Genomic DNA, 8,684 nt, shown 5'->3' on the forward strand with positions numbered 1-8,684 from the left:
TTACAAGGAATGGCATGAAGTTAAAATTCATACATTTAAAGAGCCAACGATGATCCATTCTGACAGATTTTTTTTAAAAAAAATATCTAATGTGCTTTCCTACTTATTATTGGCTTTGTTTACCCCTTCTTCCTTGATGACAAAGACAGAGATAGTTGAAGTTCCAAAGAGCTGGTTTAAATATTCACAAAAGGACATGGTACAGTCCTCCGCTGTGTCAGTAAAACTTCAGAATGCAGAAGTGAGCTGTATGGTTATACTTAAGGTGGCTTTGCCACGTTAAAAACAACAACCACCAGGCTGGTCAACACAAGTCCCTGCATGAGGAATGTGATGGTTCGAGGGGATGGAAAATAAATACAAAAGGAGAATTCTCAGGTGCCAAGATCCAAGTTTGGGGCCAGTACTCTTTGGTGAGAGAACCCTGGCAGAGATTTAAAATCACAAAACATGCATGGAAATATAGGCTGGAAAGCCTTAAAATGTGCCCTTTAAAGTCAGTTCCAAAGTTTCCCTCTTTGGTTTGTTTGGTAAGTTAAAAGCAGTTTACAATGGTACCTCGGGTTAAGTACTTAATTCGTTCCAGAGGTCCGTTCTTAACCTGAAACTGTTCTTAACCTGAAGCACCACTTTAGCTAATGGGGCCTCCTGCTGCTGCCACGCCGCCAGACTACAATTTCTGTTCTCATCCTGAAGCAAAGTTCTTAACCCGAGGTACTATTTCTGGGTTAGTGGAGTCTGTAACCTGAAGCATTTGTAACCCGAGGTACCACTGTACTTACAAACTCTTCAAAGGTCAAGTTTACGTGCTTCAGAAAGTTGCACAAACAGTAAATCTTGCCTTAGTTACAATTCTTAGATTATTGGTAAAGTAACTGAATAGTGGCTTGTGAGAGTCATGCGGTCTGAGCTTACAGCCACCAACCCAGCACTCATCACATGTTGAGCTTCTCTGCTAGACTGGGGGGCAATAGGCCTGGTTACCTATTTCCTTCAAAGGTAAGGGGAAGTGATCTCGCTAAGCCTGGCATGACATCTTACTTGATGATATTAACCCCTTCATGCATTAATTAGACTTAAGCATGTTGGTTATTACGAGGCTGGTTAACACACAGAAAGTACATGAAGGAGAAGGCCTTTCTAGGTAGTTTTAAGTCCATACTAGAGCTATCAACCAAATGGGCATGTAGGGTGTTGTGTCACAAATCCTACTGATAAAAGAGCTGGTGTGTAGCATACTAGTAACACTATACTAGTCAAGTGTGTCGGTAATAAAGGCTGGGATCCACACATTGGTTTGTTTGCTGAACCTACAGTTTCAAGAATTTTGTAACATTGGGGTCCTACAGCATCTTCCAGCTTTCATTTTAAGATTCTGGGCCAGTAGTTCTCAAAGGGTGTGGCATGCCACACTAGTGTGACAAGAGAGGATGGCAAGTGTGGCAGGAAGATTCAAGGACAACAAAAAACAACAACAACATTTAAACATTTCAGTGTAATATAGTATCAAAACATTTGCAGAATATGGATAGATACCTTTTCAAAATGAGAGCAAGAACATCAGGTGTGTGGGAATGATTCATGTTCTTATGTAGCTGCAATGTTTTATACTTTCTGGCTGTCCCATGACCATACTATAAAGTATGTGTTAGAAATCAAGCACTGCTAGGAGTTGTTTCTTTATGTTTTCCAATGAAGTTCTTATCAAAGTGGGGGAAAGTTTGAGAACCACTGTCCTAGGCTCTCATTACTAGCTAAACCAGGCCATGCTTTTATTTTTTTATGTGTGTGTTGTTTTTTGTAAAAAGCTGATTTAACTTTGATTAGAAATGTTTGTTCCCTTTTTGTACACCTGTCAAATGTGCATGTACAGCACTTAAGCATTTGTTACTCATTTTACAGTCAGTTGTGTATGCAAGACATTACATTGTATATACACATCAAACCCTTAACGAGAGGAGCCCCATGTTTGTGGCCTGATGCCACCTGGCAATGTCTCTTTAATACCTCACCCATTAATATGCTGGCAGCAAATGTGAATAAATGTATAAAGCTCGCGCTCCAGATATGACTCTAGCCATTGACTTAATCACAGAGGAGATGTCAAGGAAAAGATCAAGCTATTCAGATCTGTCAAAAAGAAACGCAACATTAGATGACACCCTACAAATGACATTACAATGTGGAACATCTATTAGTGTGAATGCAAAACACATGCTGCCTGGGCTCCGAAAGGTCAAGGATTTATCTCAAAGCTGGAGATAGTGGCGTCTCCCAAGATTAAGAATGAAAACATTTCACGTTTCTTAGTAAAACTAACAGAGGGGCACATATTTCTAACAAAAGCTCAACACATGCAATGAGATTCTAAAGGCACACATCTAACACTCTTTACTTGACTGAGCACCTTTGTTCATAAGAGCTGCTGCAGCACATTTTTTCTCATATGTATATGAAATGTAAGGCTGTCATCACGCAGCCCCCATTGTAGTTCCACATCCTAATATTGGATTAGTATGAAATCGGAGCATGGCCCCATTGGAGGATTTGCCATATCACATGAGGTCAATTCAGAGTAGGGAAGAGAAAAAGAAGGTAGGGTTGGAGAGGACTGAGAAGAAAATGGTGGTTTTAAACATTGGTGGAGGTTTCAGGAGAGGGAGCAGGGGAGGACATGGGAATGGAAGAAATGGCAGCTTAAAACAAGATTTGATTAGAGTGAGAAGGAAGATGGGAAACGCTCTGTTGTGTTAGCTTCTGAGTTGTACTCACCGCTACTATTTGTCCTTGTTAAACAGCTTGGTGTCATTATTTAAATCCACAAGCTTCATATCAGTGTCTCTCCACCCCTGCTTTACTCAGACTTCTGTTGTTGCTTGAAAGCAACACTGAAAAGGATAAAAAAGGGCTCTTCCTCTTCCATTCCTCAGCTACCTCATATGAGATAAAGGATGCAGAACCCTCAAATATCCCATAGTACCTTCCCACAATGTACCGGTATTTCACTTCTGGTGCTATGTGTTATCTTCATGAAATTTCAGATTCAACATCATAACTTTTTATGATATTTTATTAACAAGCAAACTCCTATATATGTACAACACACACCAATTGAACTCTATCTGAACAAGCTAATTGGCAGGCTTGCTTTTAAGATTGGGAATGAGTGGTGGTCTGGTGCAAAGGAAAGTTGAAAAAAGGAGGAAGGTAGAAAAAGGGAGGTAGGGTGAAAGGTGAAAAAGTGAAAGGTGAAAGGTGTGTGCGTGCAAAGGGGGCTAAACAACAGGAGAGAGAAGGAGACATGGAAATGGACAAGAGTCAGAAGGAAGGGGGAGGGGGAAAGACAGTGAAGGTGAAAATGGGGTGCAAATGATGTTGCAAAAAATGAAGGAGTAGGAGGCATGGGAATGGTGCTGAAGATGAAAGGAGGAGCATTAAAGGAGGCATAGGCAAACTCGGCCCTCCAGATGTTTTGGGACTACCACTCCCACCATCCCTAGCTAACTGGACCAGTGGTCAGGGATGATGGGAGTTGTAGTCCCAAAACATCTGGAGGGCCGAGTTTGCCTATGCCTGCATTAAAGGGTCTGAAGAATAGGAGGGGATTGTGGCTTCATAATTGGGCAGAAGGATGCTTAGGAGGAGGAAGACACAGGAAGCTGACACTAAAAGTGCAGGCAGAAGCAGGCAGGGAGAGACCTGAACAGCGAGTGAAGGTGAAAATGGTGCAAAGTGGGACTGCAGAAAAAGAGAGATGCTTCAAAATTGGGCTGGGAAGGTGATGACCAAGCTTGGGAGTTGCATGGGGTAGAAAAGGGAAGCTCTAGGGGGTTAATGTGGAGGGAATGGCAGCGGGGTTTGCAAGCGATGTGAGCAGAGGCACAGCCCCTAATAAGAGCATAAGAACATAGAGAGTGCCTCCCTGGATCAAAGGCCACTCCTTCATACAAGACGCATCTGGCTGGCCACTGTGAAGAGCTGGGCGACGGACCAGATAGACCTGCTAGGACATAAAGGCAATAGCCCCCTCCCACTGTTTAGAGTAGCAAATTGCCACTTGGATAGATCTGAAGTCTTGTCTCTGCCAGAGATTCATGGCGTGACCTGGGGCAAATCACACGAAAGAGACAGTCCTCACCCACATTTCCCCAGCTGCAAAAGATGAATAACAGTGACCCACTTCATTGAATTGTAATGAAGATGAGCACAATAAGAACTTGAAAATTAAATGTGATATAAAAGTAAATTAATATAAAAGCATTTTACAAGTAGAAGAAGAAGAAGAAGCACCTGCCTCTTTCCTATTTAGCATGCAATTTAGCATCTTTCAGATATGGGGGTCCTTATTATTAATTTAGACAAAAAGAAACCCCTTTGTTATATGAACATTGTTGTATTAGATGAGCAACCTCAGGCACACATACATTGTTATTAGTTAATTATGCTCAGTGCTTATGAATGAATCCCTATCAAATTGCTCTACCAGGCAGGCAAGTAGGACAATGTAAAAATTCCAGAAAGCCAAATTACTTTGAATTTATAGCATACATGGAAAGCATTTAAAAATACAAAATAATGCAATAACAAAAGCTACAAAAGCCCAGCCACTTACACAAATAATGAATGCCTGCTCTATTTTGGGTTTCCTTTTCCATACCTGATTTCCATCATGTGCAGTTAGAAAAGTAGTCAATGAGAAACAGTTGGCTAATGTTGGTGATTTATAGATATAATATATATATATAACTATATATATGAGATACCATTTAGTAAGCTTGCACTTTTGCCCATTAGTTCTAAATAGCACTTCAAGTTTCCTTTCATAAAAATTAGGCACCAACATCCTAAGGACACATCCTGTGCAGTTCTATACAGTGGTACCTCAGGTTACATACGCTTCAGGTTACATACGCTTCAGATTACAGACTCTACTAACCCGGAAATAGTGCTTCAGGTTAAGAACTTTGCTTCAGGATGAGAACAGAAATCGTGCTCTGGCAGCGCGGCGGCAGCAGGAGGCCCCATTAGCTAAAATGGTGCTTCAGGTTAAGAACAGTTTCAGGCTACGTACAGACCTCTGGAATGAATTAAGTACTTAACCTGAGGTACCACTGTACAAGGCTGCTCAGAAGTAAAACACACCGACTTCAGTGGGGCTTACTCTTGGGTAAATCAGCAAACGCATAAGAACGAAGTCTCGTTTAACTCATTGGGGCTTCTTTCTAGATAAACATGCTGATGATTACGCTGTTATTAATGAGGAATAATCCCTCAGGATCAATTATGAAGTGTTCTCTGTAGAGGCACCACATCATAGCTTCTGACTGAGAAGACAGCATGGCTGACAACTCTGTCTGGAGACTTGAGGTGACAGCATGTGAATGCACTCCAGCATGATGTTAGAGAATCGGATGTTACACACCAATGGAAACGTTTAGGATCATCTCCCAAATAACCGAGAGGTCTCTGCTCTTGCGGAAATGATGAGACACTGTGGAATTGTGGAGACACTCCTTTGAGATGGAAACGCGGCCACAATAGGCCATTTTACTTCTGTGGGTGTTTCCAGAAGGGGCCTTTGTACTGCAAATGAGTTTTCCAGATCTGATTTATCTGTACGCACAATTGGCACATTAGCTTCCGCACTCTCCTCGACGGATATCCCACCTTTTAGCTGTCCACAACATGGTGTGGATTCCGCCTAAAACTTGCAGGGAACTAGACATGTTATTTAGCCTGACCAAGAATCATAGCATTAAACGCAAAGATGGGATGTCATCTCTTACTGCACCACTATAGCCTTTTTGACTGGGATTAGAAGGGCATCCTCTCAAAATGCAATGACAGGTGGGATTACAGTATGTGGTTGCCAGGGCAAGTTCGTGATGCATGCCAGCTCTTGGGAGAAATCTGAGAGCAGTAGCTTTTTCCTTCAAAGTACAGTGGTACCTCAGGTTAAGTACTTAATTCGTTCCGGAGGTCCGTTCTTAACCTGAAACTGTTCTTAACCTGAAGCACCACTTTAGCTAATGGGGCCTCCTGCTGTTGCCGCGCTGCCAGAGCACAATTTCTGTTCTCATTCTGAAGCAAAGTTCTTAACCTGAAGCACTATTTCCGGGTTAGCGGAGTCTGTAACCTGAAGCGTATGTAACCTGAAGCGCATGTAACCTGAGGTACCACTGTACCATGTTTCCTGCCCCTCAAGAGTTGTGCCTGAATGATGTCACAGCAGTGTGTCCTAACAGGTGGAAAAAATGAACAGCTATCCTCCTAAAGGCTACTATTATGATCTATCGGCTACTATTAAAATGAGGCTGCATTTTAAATTGTATTTTAACCTGTATTTTAAATCAGTTGTTTTTATTGTAATTTTACTGGTGTTAGCTGCCATGAGCCCGGCTCTGGCCAAGGTATAAATAAAATTATTATTATTATTATTATTATTATTATTATTATTATTATTAAAGAAAGTCGCAACACAACAAGGAAGGCTCATGGCTCTGAGAATGTGCTGCCAGCTCTCTTTTTATATTAACATCTGCCTTCCGCATTCAAACACTGGTGTGCCATTCTTGCTTCTCAACGGCTGGGCTTGCTAGCTGACCAGCCCAGGCCTGGCAGCCAGGAGCCTAAGATGGAAGCAGCACAGCCGCCTCTCTTCTCTTCTCAACATGGTGGCGGAGGAGGAAGAGTCAGCAGCAGTACTGAGAGGGCTGGTGAGCAAGCAGCCAGGGAAATAATGACATAGCATTTGAGATTGCTACTGCTACCTTACGCTCACTCAGGTTCCTGCTGAGATCTGGAAGTTGGGGGCTGAGAAAAAGGCTCTCATTGTTGTGGCACCCTGTTTACATAATACCCTCATGGCCATATTTCCTGCCCGCCCCGCCTCCCATATGTTTAATTCTTTAATGACATTTTCTTAATTAACTTTATATTCCACCTCTCCTCCAAGGTGCTATGGGTGGCATGCATGGTTCCCCGCTACCCCTCTTTACAGCAACCCCGTGAGGTAGGTCAGGCTGAGAGATGGTGACTGGCTGAAGGTTTTCTACTGAACTTCATGTCTGAGTGTGGATTTGAACCTGAGTCTCGCCAGACCTAAGGGCAACACTGTAATAAACACGACTGCCCACCTACTGATTTTCAATTTCAGTATGCTAATATAGTTCACATTTTATTTTTGCTGGAGTTTTCTCTGGACTTCTGTATCAGTTTTTATGCAAGTTATTTTAGTTGCTATTTTGGGGTTCTACGTGTTCTTCGTAAGCCACCTCAGACCTCTTTTTGAGAAGCAGGGTACAAATTTCTTATTGGAATAATATCAATCAATCAATAATATAATTATGCACTGTGTACATTCCTCCCTGCTGCTGCTGCTTCCCCTTGACTGACATTTTCTTTGTCCAATCATCGTCTCTGCTGGTCTCCCTTCCCTTCAGCCTCTTCTGCCCTCATATTGCTTTGCCTGCTGCCACTTCCCCTCCTCCTTTCAGCTGCCTTGCTTTGGCACAATCTTTCCCATTCCATGGACCCCTTCCGATTCCTTTTCACATTCTCCCCCAAGCCTGTATGAAATTTCAGTTTCACACCAACTGACCTTTATTTCCCCGCCTCCATATTCTATTGTCAACAGTGTCATTTCTCCAGCAGATAGAATGTTGATGAACATTCTGTGACATCACAGTAATTCAGCCAACCGCTGCATGAGGCTTCACTGCGCACTCACAAAATCCCCTGAACATTAGGGTATAGATAGCGCTACATTAGTCAAGTGAAGCTTGTGTATTTCTTGTTTTAAATAGAATTGGTGAATTCTTTTGAAGAGACAGTTTGAAAGGGCCAAGGGAAAAATAGATCCATTGCCACTCAGTTACCAGATGTCTGTTATCATTCTCTTTTCCTAATTCTGGGAAACACCTCAATAATCTCTGAATCACAATAACTGATTTTGTTTGATTTTAAATGCCAAACCAATTAAATTCACAATTGGCAAAAATTTCTTTAGAATGCAAGCAAATTGCTTCTGGCACACAGTACCTACTGTCTGGCACGTTTCAAGGCAGATGTTGCCAAGTTATCCTATTACTCTTCCGAAAACAAAGGTGCAGTGCAGGAAACAATAATAAACTGGACAGAAGATCGTAGAATTGTAGAGTTAAAAGGGACCCAAACAGTCATCGAATCCAACACACCACAATGCAGGAATCTCTACTAGATCATACATGACAGGTGGCCATCCAGCCTCTGCTTAAATATCTCCAAGGAAGGAGGGTCCACAACCTCTCATGGGAGTCTATTCCACTGTTAAACAGCTCTTACTGTCAGAAAGTTCTGGTGTTTAGTCAGAATCTCCTTTCTCCTCCTGAACAGGAGAAAACAAGCTTGCTCAATCCTCCATGTGACAGTCCTTTAGATATTTGGAGATGGCTCAGTCTCCTCTTTACCAGGCTAAACATACCCAGTTCCTTTAACCATTCCCCATAAGGCTTGTTTTCTAGACCCTTTATCATCTTGGCTGTATATTAACCAGGAAGGAGCAGATCAAGGACCTATCCATGTCATTTCTTTTGCACTTCACTCTTCTGCAAGTCCCTCTACTCCTGTTCTAGCCCCTCTTTGACCCTCTAGCCTGCATTTTTGCTCTCCTGTTTTCCAGAAATTTTGCTGCTACAAGATATTAA

This window comes from Podarcis melisellensis (genome assembly GCF_964234715.1).
Source record: "Podarcis melisellensis genome assembly, chromosome: 2".
Classification (NCBI taxonomy): domain Eukaryota; kingdom Metazoa; phylum Chordata; class Lepidosauria; order Squamata; family Lacertidae; genus Podarcis; species Podarcis melisellensis.